The 19,234-nt window shown below is 36.3% G+C and overlaps 1 protein-coding gene across 1 annotated transcript in view; it reads left to right on the top strand.

Moving 5' to 3' along the window:
- Window positions 1–19,234, top strand: part of POU6F2 (POU class 6 homeobox 2) — a 308,911-nt gene that overhangs the window by 148,581 nt on the left and 141,096 nt on the right. The window lies entirely within an intron of this gene.

Here is a 19,234-nt window from a genome sequence, read left to right as displayed (position 1 = left end):
ATAGAGGTAGAAGATCTACCACTACTACATCTTTCTGTACAGAAAGATGCTCAAGTACCTGCATGTTTCCTGGCCACCGTAATTGGGATTCCTCTTTGGCTGTTCACATCTTGACTATTAGAAGCATTTGTCAATTTATTGCTGATGGAACAAAAAGCCACTGAAAGAAATAGGAGTGAAAAATCAAAAAAAGACACAACTGAGTAAAAACCCAAAAAGCACAGCCTTCTGGTCCTTACCTAGATAGGCAAATGGAAAAGAGAAAAAAAAAAGTAAGATGGCCACTTGAACAACATGCAAGCATTTCCCACATGTTTTTGTGGACCTTTTACTGATTGGTCAGATAACCCAAACAATTGCTTATTTATTTAGTTGAAGATAAGTAGTTAGCTTTGAAAGTTAACACCAGACAGATTGTCTTCATAGTAATCCCTACTCCTTAAAGATTCCAGTGACGTTTAATAAATAGGATTTTGCAGACTTCAGCATTGTGAATAGTTTCCTTCTTAGATGATGGGGTTTTGCTAACCAGGAAGTAAACATTTTTCCACACACCTCTTCTTCTGAAGTGATTCCACATCATTATTACAAGTAAGTGGTCAGCTCTAAGTGGTAATTGTGATATCCCAGCACAGAGCCAAATCCAGGAGCCTTCAACTCTCAGTTTTAGTGAGGCAGATTCATTTTAGATGTGATGCTTCAGGCCCTGTTGACATTTGGGGGTTTAGGTTTTAAAAAACCCTATGTGCAAACCCTCAAGGTTTGGCTGACTATAACCCGCAAATGGTTTGACAGGACCCTATTTACAGAGACTGCTCAAGAGCCTTTCCCTTCCCCCATCTGAGTGGTCAGCACTGACATACTCCATTATGAGAAAGCCCCACTTAACACAGAACTACTTTCAATTGTCATGAGCACTCAGCTTTATTTAAACTGACACCCTTTCCATCACCCCCAAGCTAGAATCCCAGTGTCAGAGTGCTTCAAGAACTTCGTATTCAAAGCCACACTGTCTGGCAAAGAGCTGTGATAGAGTGGTTCAAAATGGCAAAGAAGTGAACTTCTGAAATGGAAGGACAATCCCAAAGGTGAAGAGAGATGTGGTAAATATGGATCTTCTAGGCAAGCAGAAGAAACCAGAGTGAATGGAAGGCTTGCCTGTGGGTTCAGATTGGGAAAGAAACTTGGAGGACCCACATTTCTCTGTTCTCTTGCTCTTACTCAATTCATTAAACTTCTGGGGTCATGCCATTAGAAAGGGTTACAATTCCTTTGTGTTCCAAGAGCTTCCTTCTCCCACCACAGCAGGTTGATCAAGTACCAAGAACAAGTGTAAACAACCTGAGATTAAACAGTGTGGAAATATTCATGCTTTGTTCCTACAGAGGAAATATAGTCTACCTGTAAAAAAGGGTTAAGTGGCTACTAGATCACTCCTGTTTCTTAATAGTAAGCAAATTCAATGAATGGGCCAGCTCATTGAAGTGGTCCTGTTTAATATGAAAAAAAAAAGTAATTTTAATGATCCTCTGATCCTCTGTTTACAAATGGAGAAACTAAGGCACAGAGTAATGAAGTGGACTGTCCTATGTTTGTCAGCAGAACAATAGCAAAACTAGCCACAGAAACCACGCTTCCAAAGTCCAGTAAAATGCATATTTCCAAAGTTCTGCAAATGTATATTTACAAATCTGTAATTTTAAATTAGTCTAAGAAAAGAGTATTTAAAGAGAATACTGTTATAGGATATTTTCTGGGTGTTCCAATAAAACATTTCTTATAGATTGTTTTAAAGGCTGAGTCCTGGTTGTCTCACAGGTATATCCCACTGGCTTTAGGGTGGCTGCTTCCATAAGTAAAATTAACAATATTCATTTGCATATTTTAGCTCAAACAAGGAGAAAAAAAAAGAGAAAAAAGAATGGTTGAAATAAAACACAGCTGATGTCTGAACTGTGAATGGTTTCTTCCTTTTCTCTCTTCTTTCCCCTGGAGAAGTACACAATCACAGTAATGGTTTGAGATTAAGTAATCATCTCAGCTTTCTGCAAAACTAGAGCAGTTTATGGTTTTGTCTGAGTTTTTGTTTTAAGATCAAATGTCATTGTCATGAAAGACTTTTTTCTCTACATACAGGTAAATTTCAAAAATATACCTGCATTTTAGAGGTGAAGGGGAGGAGAGGGAAGGGAGGAATACCACTACCTGAGTTTCATGCCAGACTTTAATGTAAAATTAATTCCTTTTAAAAGATTTTTAAAAAACCACAACATTTTTCTAATGTGCATTAAGAATGTTGGAGAGATCACTGAAGCATATACGTTGAGCTTTCAGGAGCAATCTGTAGTCAGGCATTTTAAATGAAAATTGATTTGTGATTTACATGGTCAGTGGAAAGAAAATTAACTTATGGAAGGTTGTAATGAAATATTAGACAAGTAAAAAAAGTAGATGGTGATCTAGTGGAACTAAAAGTCCCATCTGGAAGAATTCTGTGACATTTTTACATTTATCTGTGTTCTGCATGAGTTGTAATGTTAGTGGTAATTTTATGGGACTGAACTGAAATGAAAAGGGTGTTATCACAGATTGCCTACAATATAGGATTGTGTTCAGTGGAGAGTCCTGTATCCTTTTCTCCATTTTCCTGTAATATGACTCATTGCACTTTTTCCAGCTACTGTTGTTGAATTCATTCAGCCTTTTACTTGAGGCTATTAAAGAAGAACATCAAATGCGCACAAAAACAATCTAGCAGCACATTAAAAATCAACACGGCTGCTTCCACTTACTCCTGCATAGTTGAGGCACTATCCAGGAGACCCTTTAAAACATATGCTAAAATTGCACTTTATCATTCTTAAACACAGGCTATTAACACAGATTTAAAAATACATTCTCGTTCAATCTATGACTCATCAGCATAGCAAGAGTAAAGAATTAAAGCTTTTCCAGAAAACATATTGCCCTACTTCTGTTCCCTGTTCATTTTGAACTCGGATATTCACTGTATGACATCCTTGATTGCTCTTGCTGTCAGTTTCTTGGAGTATGAAGACAGAGAGACATGTCAGAATAACACAATGCCATATTTGCTGCATTCTTCTCCTGCTTTTGTACTAGAAAATCTTTCTCATATTTCAACAATCCAGACTTCACTGGTAATGGAAATAGGAACTCTTATACTACCTTCTATCTGATAATCTTCTTTCTTCTGTAGACTCCACGTATGGCAACTTCTAGTTTATCACAGTTTGAAATACAGGACTCTAACTAGGCAGAAGATTAATATCCTTTAGAATTACTGAGATTTATTAATGTCTTTGTCAAAATTCTCAAATTTTTAAAATCTAGAGAAAATTCTTCCCATCAAAGGCTTAATTCATTCTGTTATTAAACCAAATAATTTGTTTAATTCATCCTATCAAAGTCTTGTTTGTTGAGGACATATAATCTTCCTTTTCATATATTTTTATGCCACTTCTTTCTCTCCATTCCTTTAAGAAAGGAACATAGGTCATTTGAATGCATGCTAAGTGTTCTAGTTTCTTTGTGCTGCACAGGTTTTCAATATGGCTCAGCAGCATGTAGAGTTTGGAGACTCTTGAGCAAACACAGGCTGTAAACTTGTCCCTCTTCTCATTGTTATTTTTTCTAATCACAATTGGAGAATCAGGTTTGAAATTATACCAAATCCATATTACTGTTAGCTGAAATAGAATTAAAATCAGATTGTACAACCAATATATGCAGGGTTGTAGCTCAAACAAGTGCATTCTGGAAGAGTATAGTTTGAAACATACCATGTTCTTTCTCTAGGGAATTTATTTTATAAGCATGTTCGAAAGAGGAGAAATATCACAAATCCTTCACAAATAGTGTATATGATTTTCAAGAGAATGATGTGGCTAATCATGGTAGGAACAGCCTTTCTAATCACATGATACTGTAGAGGTCAATATTAGGTATTGGCTTTCCATCCTGTCCATCTGAAACAATATACCATAGTGAATGTAATCAGTTAATGGTGGCAAATGAACCTATTAGAAACATTAGCATTGCAAAATGACAAGTTCTGAGAAATAGATGTTAAATGGATTCTGCAGCTGGTAATTGTCATCCTGGGAATAATTACACTAATTAATAGTTGCTAACCCCAGACCCTTATGACTGTGACTTTGAATGAGTTAATGATTGCTGCTTTTGGGACTCTATTGCTGGTAGATTTTCACTCAGTGTCAGCAGAGTAAAAAGGCCCCAAGGGAGAAACTGACTCTGATGATCTTTAGGGTCCCCATTTTTACAAACCACAAGTACATCTCTGAATGATCAGATAGCATCTCCACAGACCACAAAGTAGTTGGAGATTGTCTAATGAAGAGATCCATTTCATTATAAAGTTCCTGATTTATAAAGTTAGTATTAAGTTCATGTAACCTCAGATCCATAGCACTTGCCATCAGAAGGTTTTACTTTTGAGGCTGTGTTTAAATGATCCACAAACCCCAATTTTTTCTGTTGTCTTTCCTCTTGACCCTAGTTATATGAACTCTATTTCTCCTGAAACTAATTCAAAATGATACCAAATCTTTATTGGCAAAATTTAATTTCTGCAGGCTCTTAAAGACTGGGAAGCTTATTTTACAAAGGCAAGTGGGTCTAAATCCTTTCACTATTCTGTCCTCTTTCTCTCTCTCTTCATCCCTCCTACCCCCCAACTATATGAGTCTTATAATATCCATACATTTGGAACATATAATCTAGCTGTCTTCTAAGGATGAATTTTAGGAATAATTTTGTATTGTTAAAATCAATAGTTGACTGATGTCACAATGGCAAGAGAAGAATTCCAGTAAAATCAAAATTATGTTCATCAAGCACAAGGGGAAATGTAAGGAGAGCTGTATTTCTCTTGGTCTTGCAGTCTGTGAATGAAAGGGTTATTAATATACTTTTGGAAATTAGTCCATGGTCTTTGACCAGATGGAATGATAAAAGAGATTGAGTGTTGCCCCATGTTAGAGCCTATTTTGGTTTAAACAAAGAAACAACTATGTAATACTACAATATCATAAGTCCACGTTACTTACAGTAGTACACTATTAGTTGATGATTCGTCATAATATCTTCAGGGAGTTAGAAGATATCATAAAAATAGATCTTTTCTTAACTGCATTTGCTGCTTCTGAAGTTTTCCCATGGCTCTCCGCACAGACAAGAAAGCTCCTTAAGGTCAGTGTGAGTTGTCCTATCCTGAGTAATAAAGCTGTTAGTTGACAAAGATCCTACCCATCTTTTGTTCTGTAGAAAGGAGAACTGCTTATAGAAAAATCTATGAAAGTTTCAAAAAATTGGAAATGTTGGCACTTCAGTGTTGCTTTGAACATAGAACCTGGAATACAAACCTACTATCTGTACAGCATGTAGAAGCAGGATTAAATATGGCAGTTGTACGGGCAGTTTATTAATTTCTACAATCTGCAACAGAGAATTGTTTTTTAAACTTTTTTTCAGCACTTATTTCTCATAGGCATGTGGCATTTTTTATTTGCTTGGTCTTTTTACCAATTATGCCCATAAAACAAGTGTACATAGTGCCAAAGTAAGGTAAGAATGGTGACATTTTTAAGGAAGAAAGCAGCATGAATTTTAGGAGCCACATATGTACTAAGTGGCTCCTGTAGAGACCACAGTAGACTAAGAGGGAAGTGTCCCCAAGCTTTTGAAACCAGATATAGAAGTTAAATTGTTTCTATCTCCCTTAATGAAGATCCCTTATTTCTCTACATGACAATTTATGGAACACTATGTTTTATAGTGATAAGTATATTATTTGTTTCAGAAGGAACAATTTGTTAGAAAGGTATTGAAGTAGCAGAGCAAATGGTATAAAATAAAGTTTGTCAACTATCCTCAACAGTCCTTATAGTTCTTCCAAAAGGTTTGATACCTCACATTATGTTAAAAAAAAATTGAAATATTTTAAGCAGTTCATGTTGCATTTTGCAATAGCATCAGGCAAGGGTAGCAAGTAGAAAGATGATATTAGGCTAACTGCTGGTCTGCATATGCTCTTTAAAACAAAAAGAAAATGAATAAGATCTATTTTTTCCTATATTTATATAGAATATTTCAAGGATGTTAATGTTAATTTTGTAAGTTAAACAAAAGAATACCAGAATGTTATGGAACAAGAAAACAATCACGAGAAAAAGAGGAAGGAAAAGAAACTGCATGGAAGATAATGTTCACAGAAGCTGAAATCCATCCAACAAGGCAAGGAGAAACAAATGGCACTGAAAATATGCCAGTTGTCCAAAAAGGCAGATATTATATACAGCAAGATATGAATAGAGAAATAATGGTAAAGAAACTACTCTTTGAATAAATGCAAGGGCCTGGCGTTCAGAACTGTAGAGTGGCTTTCAGGCACTACAGTGCCTCAATTTTTGAGCTTGGACAGTGGCAAAACCAGCTGGCACAGGAAATATCAGCACTCTGAAAATGGTCACAGAGCCCATGGGGTCTCCTTATGTCAGTGATGACAGTGAGCCTGCCCCTGGAAGACAACAGTCAATGCCTAGTGACAAAGTTAACCAGACAGTGCATAAACCCTTGCCATTTGACATCAACCATGCAGATTAGGTGTTTTGTTCCAGACATTGCAAAGATCATGAGACCTGTAAGAGAGAGCAAAGGATACAAACTGGAACCTTACAGCGAGTCTCATTTGCAGGGTCTCATTTTCCTCTGAGTTGCAAAACTAATTAATTTTACTTTGAGAGTTAGTCCTTAGACTGCTGTTGCTGAAACTGGTAATTTGGTGCTAAATTTCCAGAGGTCTATGGCTAGACAGAGGCTAGTCTTGTGTACTAGAAAGAGCATGTACTTCATTGAATTCTATTTAAACCACAAATAGCTCTCATGGCCTCTTTTATGTGTGTTTTTAGACTGATTCACTGTGCTTCAAAAAGCAGCACTCTGTCTAAGCAGGAAAATCTTGATTCTGAGTTAGTATTCTAAAGACAAAAGGTTAGGGAACATCACAAAAGGAAAAATAAATCTTGATTTGAGATGAGCAGAGAAGCATTAAATCCAGTAGGGTGTGAGGCACGATAGGCAGTGAGGCACAAAAATATTAATCATAAAGCCAAAGAACATAAATGATTAAAAGCTGGAATTAAGCAAAAATTATGTGAAGACCTGTCCTGGGCCTATTGGATGGAATAGAATTTCCTTTGATACCAGTCTGGTCAAAATTATGCCACTGTAGTGATAAAACAGAAGGCCGTAGACAGGCAGTGAAAAATGAAGCCAGTCTGGGAATGTGAGACATATTGTCTCTGGAGGCATGGTGTATCATAGAGTCTGTTTTGTTCTCCAGTTAAAATCCTTGGTTAAATTGCATCAGTCTGCTGCTAGGAAAGGCTGTATAGCGTAGAGAGTGAACACAGCTAATTTATGTCCAGAAGAGGGGATGATTCTTGTTTGTTAAAGAAATAATGCTCCTTTTTGTGTTTCTCATTGTGACTTTTAGTCACCAACATCTTTGGAATAGTGTGGTGATAGTTCAGCTCATGAAAACAAGACATCCATCCCAAAATACACTGGCAAGGAATTCAACATTTATGAAATAAATATTTGAGTGTAACTATAAATGTATTTTACTATTGTTTTCAGTGGGGTGTTGGAGAAAGGTTGCTAATTGGGAGCAAGATGGAGAAAGATATAAGAGAGACTTTTCTGGATAAAAAAAGAAAGAGCGATGGAAAGACATTATGGCCCAAACTATATTCTGCTGGTTTTAAAATTGTGGTGCAGAGTGAAACTAAATCAGCCAAATCTCTCCAGAGGTGTACTTTATCTGGTAAGGGCATAAAGAGCGGGATCTACAAAATCTTTTCAGTCAAACTCAGTCAACTTTCAAATTCAGTCTACAAAATCTTTTCAGCATATAAATACAGCCGCTACCATAATACATAGACACAAGCAATGTCATTATGCTAGATTTCTTGAAGTGCAGCAACTAAATTTCAAGACATTTCAGAAGCCTCTTAAAGATAGAATTGCAGAACCTGACCACATTTTCCAAGGTTCATCTCTCCTCAGTGTGGTTGTACAGCTGGTAACCATAAAAACAGACACTTTCAATATATTTTTAGCCATGTTTCCACCTACTACCAGAGTGCCAAGAAGTTTCTCCTTTGTATTTGGTGTACCTTTTTGCAAGAAGACAGGAGTATTTATAGTTTTTTGGGATTCAATGGTTATATGTCAGAAATTCTTATGAAATGTTTTTGTAAACAAACTAAATTCCACTGGGAAATATACAGACACTGTTGCTTTTATTTCCTGGGTTTGTTATTATTATTTTTAATTAGTGCTCTCCACAGAGTGTTGAAGGTTATGATAAATGTTTCCTGGAGCAGATTTTCAGCCTGTTACTCTGAGGAAGAAATATGCATTTAAAGATGTTTTATATTTTGACTCTGAAGGGGATTAAAAAACTACTCTCAGTAGATTCCTCTCTTCATAGTTTCTTTTCTCAAAAGAAGGTATAGGATATCTAATGAAGGAAATTTATCCTAGCATTAAAACTGAGCTAAATTTATGTGTATGTTTTTATTATTTTCTAAAATACATGACTTCAAACAGTTAAAGCACCATGTTCAGCCCATATGGAAATACAGCTGAATTTGAAATTTACTATATGCTGTTTCTGCTTTTCATTTTTTGCCATTTCACACCTTGTCCGCATCTCGAGCAAGCTTGTAAGTTTCCAGCGCATACATTTCTTGTGATGATATATTGTCCTGGTGGAAAATTTCATTTACTGGCTGTGCCCTTTGCTGAACCTGTTGCTAGTCAAGGAACATGATAAGCGTATAAGTAGCATGCTACTTCATTTATCATACATCGTTTTAGACACTCAAATATCTCATATACAATTCTGCATTCTGCACCAAGGCAAACTACTAAACTTGCAGGAAAAAAAATCTACAAATAAATCATCAGTTTATAATATATAAATGTATCATCCTAATAAAAATTAAACATAGTTTATACTAAGACTGTAAGTGCCCTTTATTTTTTTTTATGGCCTCAGTAACCACATGCTATCAAACGCTCATAGAAAATATCTGGCTTTTGTGATTTTGTGTACAGCAGAATTGAAAGATATAAAATTACTGTCTATTTTTAATAATTGAATTACATTGCAAATAAATCACAGGCTTGAAAGATCCAGCAATGCTAAGAACCTTCTGCTCTTCTAACATTTCTCTTTGGTTTAGATTTTCATCATATCTTGTATAAAACAAAATTGGATTTAAAAAACAGCCAGAACAGCAACACCAATAAAATCCTCTAACATTTAAGGAATTTAGAAATCAACAGAAAGAAAACAATTACAAGAAATTTAAGGTCAAATAAAACTAAGTCTATCTGATGTACTAGCTGTTCCTAGAAGAGCAGGTCAAGCCTCCCTAATTTCAGTAATGTGTCATCTATTGATTTCAAAGCTTCTTCAGACCATCATCACAATATTTCACTACAAGCAGCTTTTTATTTCAACATAAAATAATCTATATCTTGTCAAGATGTTGAATGTAAAATGTTGAATTCAAAGCTCTTTTTTATGTTAAGTCATGCTTAAACTAACTACAACCTTTCCCTAAAATACTGGAGTACAAAAAAGTATGCCTTACATTGATATAGAACCTTGTATCCTGCATCTTTTAACAGCTATACCTTGAAGAGTTACTTCAACCACTTCTCATGTATATCCATTTCTGAGGAGGGGTTGGAGTGTTTAATGGCTCACAGTGGCATTGTGCTCTAGCTTTGAACTACAACTGAAGAAGAATTAGTTAAATAGAGTTTAACTACATAATCTGTAATTTGACTAGGTTATCAGAGCTGATAGAGATCTGTCTGGGGAGAACAGAGGAGGGAGGTGGAGAAGAATGAAAAAGCAAAAGAAAACTAGATGTCATCCCATCTCATTGGGGATAGAGAAGAAATCTGCATAGAGGATTAGGGATTTTTGTACTTTTTGAGAACATCATCTTTAGAAAATACACCAGGTATGGTGATAGAATGGAATCTCCAAAACAGGTTTCCTTCAGCTGAGAGGTTTTTCACCAGAGTCCCCATTTGAAGTCATTGTCATGGTGTATGAAATACAAAATATTGATATGTAAGTGATCTGAATAGGAAAGTTGTGGTTGTGTTGCAGTCATAATTCACCTAGTTGAAGAGAATTAAAACATCTGAAATCAAGTAATTCCTCTTGTAGTCATCACATACTGTAAACAATGGATGGAAAAGGAAGGGAGTAGAACTGGTGCTACACAAATGATGTAGCTGGTATAAAACTTCATGTCAAGATGGTTTTTACTATCAGTCACATCTATATCTCTTCATAGGATCAAATAGGTCACAATTCCACTATGATCCACCAGCTCTACATTTGAAACTAATAGCTGTGATTGGTTTATAAGTTTACAAAGTTTATTTTAAAACATATCACTATTTTTTTCCATTTAAAACTCAGTTATAAAGAGATTGAAACTCAGAGTTAGGACTTGCAAATTGCTCTCTAGAATCGTACATGTAGATCCATTTACAGTTGCCAGGATACTGCAGGGACAGACACCCTGAAGTTTCTGGTATGGAACTGGATGATTTGCTGAACTTCAATGGAATGTTGAAATCAACACTTTTAAAGTAGTTTATGTTTATCTTTATAAGCAGGTTGCATATACTATGTTAGCTGTTGTCTATGATTACATTTTGTTCTTTCAGCTCATGGATGAAAAAAAATGCTGGATAAAGGGGCCATTATATATTGGTCGTACATCTCTAGAGTTTTATGATGTAAATCTCTAGTGTTTTAATTATGGAATTTGGAGATGGAATCCATTTTATACAAGAGCTTTGCACAAGAACAGGTAGCTTTACAATTAAAAAATTTCCCTTGGGTTTCTTCATGACCAGGTACTTCAGGTCAATGTAAGAAGAAAAATATTTGCTACATTTAGTTTTCAGGAAGCAAAGTGATTAATAAAAAATGTTCAGGATATGCTGGAACCAATTACAGTGAAGGACATATGTACTGCTTTAGAATTATTTGAAATGGAAACAGCCATGACTTTTCCAATACCAAACAGATGAGTTGGGCACAGTGAGGGATCAACAGTGAATAGAAATAATTTCTTCTCATGTTGAACATACCTCACTTTCTTCGCCTTGCCAACTTTTTTCATATGCTGTTAAAGTGGTAAAAGCTGCTCATTCACTTTGCTTTTTTCAAGCTGCTGATAAAACATATTGTATTTAATATGAGTATAGAAGACAGGAAGACACTCATATGTTTTATGGGGGAAAGACTGGTGAGATACTTTAGTCAGTGATGTTCTCATTTGTTGTCCCACAAGATAGCCAAACCTAGTTAATAGTACAGTTGATTTTATTGTGGTAGGTTTGTAGATTTAAATATTGTCTTTGAAGAAAATCTGTGCATAGCTACATTAAGAAGAAAAAAAGTAAAAAAAAAAAAACAGGCAACCATGGCTTTAATGTGTAGAAATAGTGGCTATGATTTGTATCTTGCCATCTAAATATGCACTAACATCAATAGTATCACTATTACGTAATGTTATATGTATTTCATTTCTGAGAAAATTAAGATTCTGAGAAGTCAGGGAGCAAGAGAACCCAAGGTCTACCCCCAAACATTTTCCTCTGAAGTGATCCCCTTCCTTTCCACACAATATTTTCCTCCCTTTCACACTAGGAGTATAAAAACACTCACAGAAAGGAAACATCCTGAGAAAGAATGGGGATCACAGGGTCAACAGTTGTTTCTTAAAAAAAATAGACATCCATTAAAGAAGACACAGACCTCTCATTCTGTGTCATGTATTCCTTAGCACCACCTTAATTTTTGTTGCTGTATCCTTGATTTATGTTTCTGGAAACAAATATTTTGTGTTGGTGCTCTAGATTTGAAGTACTTCAAGTTCAGAGACAGTTCTGAACAAGGAGGAAGACAGAAAGAACTCTGTTATACTCTTACCACAGAGCTCCTTGGCAAAAGAAGAGCAATAGGTTGCAGTCCCAGCAGAAGTATTCAGAGGGGAGAACCACCCTTGGTTACAGGCAGTTGTGTTTGCTTGTCTTTTCTGTGAAGCTGAGGACACAAAAAAGAGCAACATGAAGCACCAACAGTCCTAACTTTACATGGCTCAACAGACTTTATAGCAATTTTGCTTAAGGTTTTGGTTCAGGGTAAAGGTTTCACTTTGACTTTTGAAAGCAGCTATTAAACTTAAAAGGTAAGGTATTAAATTTACTTGTTAAATAGCTGCCTTAAAATGTAGCTATTAAGATTATCAAGCCATTAAAGAGTTTTCAACATCTGTCTATTATTCTGTTTTCACAAAGCAGTGAGGCAGAGCTTGCCCTCAACTTGTTCTGGTCAAGGTAGACTTCCTATATAGGAGTGTCTCTGCAAAAAAAAAATGTTTATTTTTATTTGTTTGGTCATTTATAATTTGTTTTATAGGTGCCTAATGAACAAACTGAAATCCCATCATTCTTGGCACCCCATCCCATTTGTCCACAAAAAATACAGAACTAGAAGTCCTCCCAAAGCTGCTTGTAATGCAGAAGACCACAGATTAATGTGGTCAGATATGGAATACAAAAATCAGTAAAGCAGTAGTGGTCAGTGTAGCCTTAATATGTGCTGTCTGTCCTTGAAGAGTAAATGAGAAATAATGGAAGAAGAGGAAGGGCAGAGGTGAGCATTACAAATCCTTGAAAATGAAAAAAGTAGCTTCTATTTGATGTGATGAAAAGAGGATAAGTGATTTAATGACATGAAGAGACATCTCAAATAGCCCTGGAGAATCAGCAACAACTCTAAAAGAGTAAAAGGAGAGCAGGTTCTTTTCTTGTGACAAAAAAAAAAAAAAGGATGTTGGCATAAGAGTTTGCACAAGAGTTTCAGTAAAGAAACTGACTGACATGCAGATTTTTTTGCTGTCAGCATATAGACAGAATTAATGTCTTTGAGATTAATCAGATAAAATATTATGAGAGCCAGGAATGGGATCTGAAGAAACTGTTACAGAAAGCTGGAAGAGGAATTAGAAGGATCTTCTGCAAGACGTGTCAATGAGGCATATTTAGAAACCTGAGATGTGAAGTGCTGTGGGATGGAGCACTGAATCTGAACAAGTTCTGTTGAGTACAAATGATGGGTTGTAAAGGTATATGGTGAAATTATTAAACAATTTTAGGCTGTGAGTACATTTTTAATCATTAATTAATTGAAGAAGACAGCTGGAGCAGTACTTATAGGGCCATGTGAGGATGAAGATTAAGTTAAGGCTAATATGTTTATATTTATTTTTATTTTTCTAAAAATAAAGCAAATTAGTGTTTTTAAAAGAAGAGCTATCAGAACATGAAAGGTGATGAACAAATGGCAATGAAGATATCTCCAGTGGGGAGAGAGGATCTAGTTAATGGGACAAGTGGCACAACAATTAAGAAACTGATGGTCGGAAAGAGAGAAAGCTGTAACTCCATTCTATTTTGTCAGCTTCCTCTTGGAGTGCATCACAGCAATACTATGTGTAAAGAGGAGTCAAGAAAGTGGAATATGAAGAGGAAGCTGGGGTCTTCCTCATAAAGAAGTATTTGGGATAGTGTGGTACATCAACAATACAGTAGAAGGGAGAGAAGACTAAGATTCAGAACTGTTGCAATGAAAAGCACGAGCTAAAAATGCAGTGATTTGAAGTATCCCCCTGTTCTGCTCACAAGCATATTTGGGTTAGACAATTATGGGATAGGAGAGACTTCCACATGGGAGGGTTTTCAAAGGGGCAGTAGCACAGTGGTACTCAACTGCCAACAAATCATAAATCCTTCTGATCACCTCAGAAATGCCCTATATACTCCAGAAAGTGTTGAAAAGGGGAAGGCAAAGAAAATAATCACTGTAATTTTCTCTCTGAAATGTAGTACTTAGAATTATGCTTCTGAAGAAATGCTCAGGATTAAATTAAGAAATTACTGTACTGCTGAATGCAAATCTGAAAAAAAAATGCCCTATAGCTTTGGGTTTTTAGCCTTCTTATTTGTAACTTGTATCTCTGGGAGAAAACACTTTCAAATTTGTTGAGTTATATTGATTTTCAAAAGCAAATGGCTTTTCAGGAGTGTCACAGTCACTCATCTCGGCTGTCACTGTCTTTTTCCAACTACAAAAGAAGTGAAAGTTACATGGATAATGACTTTCCACATCTGTTGACTTCTTTAAATTCTTGATTCCAGTAATTATCAGTGCATTTTATTGTACAGCCATTCAAACTTGTTTCCACTTGTTCATGCTCAATCGATTAGATCAACAAACATACATCCCTGTAAATATGTGTATTATGCTTCAGAATAATGTATTTAACAGAAAAAAATGCCATTGGTTTTGTGAATATTCAACAATTATTTCAGATGCATCATTCAGAAGGTGATGCCCTTAAATTAGGGGGAGAGTCCAAATTGTCCTCCAGCTGCAAGATCCTTGTTTTTATAACAGTATGTTTTTTCTCCTTTTTCAGTTAATCTTGTAATGTATTATATTATATTAGTTAACAGGTATTGAGGTGAGAGAGGCTTTTTTATGCCTCTATTACCTGTTGAGTATTCCTGCTCTAGAATACGTTGTGTTTACTATGTGGACTTTTATTGTATAATGTTTTATTAATGTATATTATGATCCCCCTGATATTTGTGTGGTACTGCTCAGCATAATTAAGGCTGGCAGTCTAATAGGACTCCACACAAGAAATTTACATGAGGGAACCATGTTGGAAGATATGTTTTCTAGCTGAGTACTTTGTCAGCAGCTATTATCAAGTAAACTTTTTTTTCAATTAAATTCCTAAGCAGGAGAGCAAGACAAAGTAAACCCATGGTTAAGCTCATGCAGAATAATAAGGTGGTTGCATTCACTCAGTAGAAAGAGAATTATAGCATAGGGAACAGCTAAATAGGTGAGAAAGTCAAAAGGAGCCCTCTTTCACATCTCTGATTAGTCCCACACACACACATCCCTTTTTAACTGTACAAAAGATATTTGTACTTATAGTGATGTAGCCTGTTCAAATGTTTCTCATTGAATTTCCTTCAAACTTGATGTTATAAACAATAAATATACTACATTTTTTTTTCTGGGGAAAATATCAATGCAAGAACTGTGCTTCTTTGAGGTAATGAAACTGTTGTTCTTATACAGATGACACAAAATTCTCCCTAATTATTAAATTTATTTGTTTGTTTGTTTGTTTATTTTTATTTGAAAGCTATCCTGATTTCAGCATATCTTTGACATAGTGTCTTGGTTTAGGGCAAATTTTGGGAGGAAACTTCTGGAGTGGTCTCCTCTAGAAAGCAAATTCAAGTTGCCTCCCCCCCATCCTGTTTGGGAGAAAAATCTCCTTCAAGACAAGTGGAAAAAAACTGTTTATTTAACAAGCAAAGTACTCACAAACATGAAAAATGAATAGTATTAAACAATGAAACCTCTTATTGTTCTGAAGAGATGGCAAATTCGGAAAGTTCTTGTGGGGATCAGAGAGAGAGACTTTTCTGTCAGTGCGTCCTTGGCTTTCTCTTAGTCTTTCCGGGGCTTGGGCCCAGTGTCATGACTGCAGTACAGTGAAGGGGGCCCCTGGATGATAATCCTGGTGTTCCTGGACTGAACAATACCTGAACCTCATCTAACTAAAAAAAAAAAACAAAAAAAAAACCTAACTAACTAAAAGCAAAGGAGAGATCTCTTCTGCTGTCCGTGTGCAGATAGCACAGTCCATGGAAAGGAATGTGGGACAGCAAGTGCAGCTTCTGATAACAAACTCTGAGCTTCTTCTCCCCCCCTTCACTCTTGGAACCAGTCTTAAAGGTGCAGAACCTATTATCCAGCATGAACAGAACAGATGACTGGGGATGGAAGCATTAAAAGTCACCCTAGGACATATAGCTTCACTAAGAGTCTCTACAGTGGTGACTTATGGGTCTATCCATCCTCCCCTGACTTACCCAAATCTGTTTTGGATTGTCTTTCTGACATTTTTTTTTTCACAGAGATGCCTCAGCTTTCACTACTGTCTGTCACTTCTGACAACATCCCCTTCATTAGTCTGTTATTTATATATAACCTCTCTTTGATTTCCCTATTTCTTCCCTTGTACATACAAGCTTTACCCAAAACTTGCCATAGTTGCTCTCTAGCATTAGTAAAAGTCTTTTGCATCATCTTCCTTATTTTGGTCATTTTTCTTCTCCCTTTCCTAAGACACCCTGGTAAAGCTCCATGTCCTTTCTGAGCTCAGTTGCTAGGATATATACTTCTCAGTCCAGTCTCCTGAGAAGGCTTGCACTGCTACCAATATTTTGCAAATGTTTCTGTTCCATGTCATTAATGGTCTGCTCATTCCCTATAAGTTTTCTCATATCTTCACCCTTCTTTTGGTTAATTTGTTCATATAGAATGAAAATACCTCTGTAAAAAGTATAGAGCATCTTCTGAATTAGCAGTCATTTATGCATGGATGTACTATTCTTGCCTTCACTCTCAGGTCACCCACTTATATCTATTCTAGGAACATATTAGCAATGATTATTGATAGTGGCAGATATGCATATTAACCTCAGCTATCCTAAAATTCCGTGTATGTGTATGCATATATTTGAATATTTTCCAAAATTTTCAGGTTTTTCATTTAACATGAAATATACCATGTATGTAATTTATTGTTTTCTTTCTATATGTTCTCTTCCTGCTACAGTTCTGCACTTTCACAGTCTATATGTTTTGGTTTTTTTCTTTGCATTTTTATAGTACCTTTCACATTAGGCAATGTTTAGCTGTTTGAGTAGATCTGGTAGCACTAGGGTTTATTTGTACCCCAATAGCACTTGGGGGCTCTGATCAAAGACCTCACACACTACAACCTTCACAAATGGGCATTAAAACAATTGTTCTTGTCGTAGGCAGCTCCCAGTTCTAGCTGAGAGTAGCTCACAATGGAAGAAAAGCAAGTTACCGTGTAACAAGCCAAGTTCTCAGTTTACCATCTACATCGCCAAAGTTTGCTGGTAAAACATTACAAATGTAGGGACAATGGAATATGTTTGTGGATACTAATATGCACTTTTTCCATGTCTATGGATGAGAAGATACTTTCTCAATAAACTGTAAGATGCTTGGAGAAAAATCTGTGCATCTTGTGATGCATTGAACACATTAGTACTTAAAAAGTAACCTTTACCTAGTTTCTGTTACTTTTCAGTATTCAAATGCTAAAACATTTCTTGTAATATGTTTTTAATGTGGCATTTTTGTAAGATCATTTGTTTTGGGGAGAGAAAGTCTAGGAGAGAGAACTTCTGGGTTTTAGCAGAGATAATCATAGCTATTTCTTTATTGGGGATAGTGAATGGGTTTCAATACAGAACAAATTAAGAAATAACCACACTGTAAAAACAGCCAGCCATGTCTTCTCCTCAGTTACGTTGGACCAAGAAGTCTGGACTCCCTTCAAGGGGACTTTTTGCTAGTTTGGTTTTGTCATCTTCCTTAAGTCATATCTTGTAAGTTGATAAGGAATCTTCAAGTGAAGAAACTGCAGCCAGAGGAGTAGTTTCTGTAGGAAAGAGGGTGAAAACAGAGCTTTTGGTTTTCATCTCAGCATCTGTCTGATGGTGGGACACCTTCACCTTATGAGAATATTCTGTACACAGATTTTGTTCCTTAATTTTGCATGCCTGATGAGGCGTGAAAACTAATAAAGGTGAATATAATAATTTGTAAATAGGAGGGTGTTGATTCCTTCCAGCAACAGTCATCTGTGAGCCTGAAATCAGACTTCTTTCTCAGTCCTCTCCTTCCTCCACTCAGAACTAAAATGGCTGTTTTCACAGTTGTCGTGCTGTTTTCTTTCTAGACAAGAGTACCTATCCACACTGTTAATCATTTAGGCTAAGTGAAAAGAGACATCAAAAGAAACAGTATATTTTATCATTTTATCTGTGATCTTTCCTCTTTTTGTTTCTTCTTTTAAATCATCTGCCCAGAAAGGTGTTTCATTCCAGGGAAAAAAAAATAAGACCAAAAAGCCACAAAACCAGAGAAACCTAAGTTTACCAGAAGATATCCTCATATCCTCAAACTCTGAGGCCTTATTCTGTGCTGTTGGTTACAACTTCTGTAGGTAGAAGAAATCCATTGCCCCACATATTTCTCTGTCCTGCTAGATGCGTGCATAACCTCTCCTCATGGTGGTAGAAAAAATGGGCAAGCTAGGGACTTACATGACAGCATCCATACTCTAGGGCGTATTGTCAGTGTCTGCTCTCTGTAGGGTTTTTTTTCCCAATAAGCAGGAAGAAGTTGGTTTCAGCATTTGTTCAGAGACGCTGTAGGCTTGACAGTCTCCCATAGAGCAGCAATGTGACTCTACACTGACTAATTCCTACCAGGTGTCAATCAGCTATCTGCTCCTGGAATCAGCCTTCCTTCTTCCTTCCATCTTCTCACAGCAAGATGAGGAAAATTCATCCTCTCACCAAAATGTGCTCACTGACTCTCCTTTCCACTGCCCATGTAGGTTTGTTGCAGTTACATGATTAGCCTTTCCCTTCTGTGCTCCAGGAGGGCCCAAATCAGTGCAGTCATTCCACAGACAAACTTTCTACTCATTTCAGGTAGAGGATTAATGTGACCAAAAAACAGAGTGGGGGACCTTGATCAGGTGGAAGTTGGTCACTTCAGCATTTTTAATGAAGTCACTGAACGCAGATGCTCTCATGTCTAGGAAGTGGTGCCTGGATGACACATACTGAATGGGGTTTCAGAGCTGTTTATAGCTGTGCCAGTCCAGCTTCTGTGGATGTCAAATATTTCTTGGGGTTTCTGAATTCAAAAGGGTGATGCAACAGCAATACATACATGTACAAAAATACAGAAATTTGATGACAAATTTTATTTTAAAATCACAAGCCCTAGTATTTTTGCTTTAGGAGAGGGATAATCAGGATACTCAGTTACATGGTGCTAGTTAGCTATTAGACATAACTTTGTGAAACTTTTTGCGGTGAAAATAGTCTGTACTTAGCTGCTTGCAGGTGGCATTAGCTCTGCTTCAGGAGCTGCAGAGGTAGT

This window comes from Agelaius phoeniceus, chromosome 1 (assembly GCF_051311805.1).
Source record: "Agelaius phoeniceus isolate bAgePho1 chromosome 1, bAgePho1.hap1, whole genome shotgun sequence".
Classification (NCBI taxonomy): Eukaryota; Metazoa; Chordata; class Aves; order Passeriformes; family Icteridae; genus Agelaius; species Agelaius phoeniceus.
This window is presented reverse-complemented; position numbering and strand designations above follow the sequence as displayed.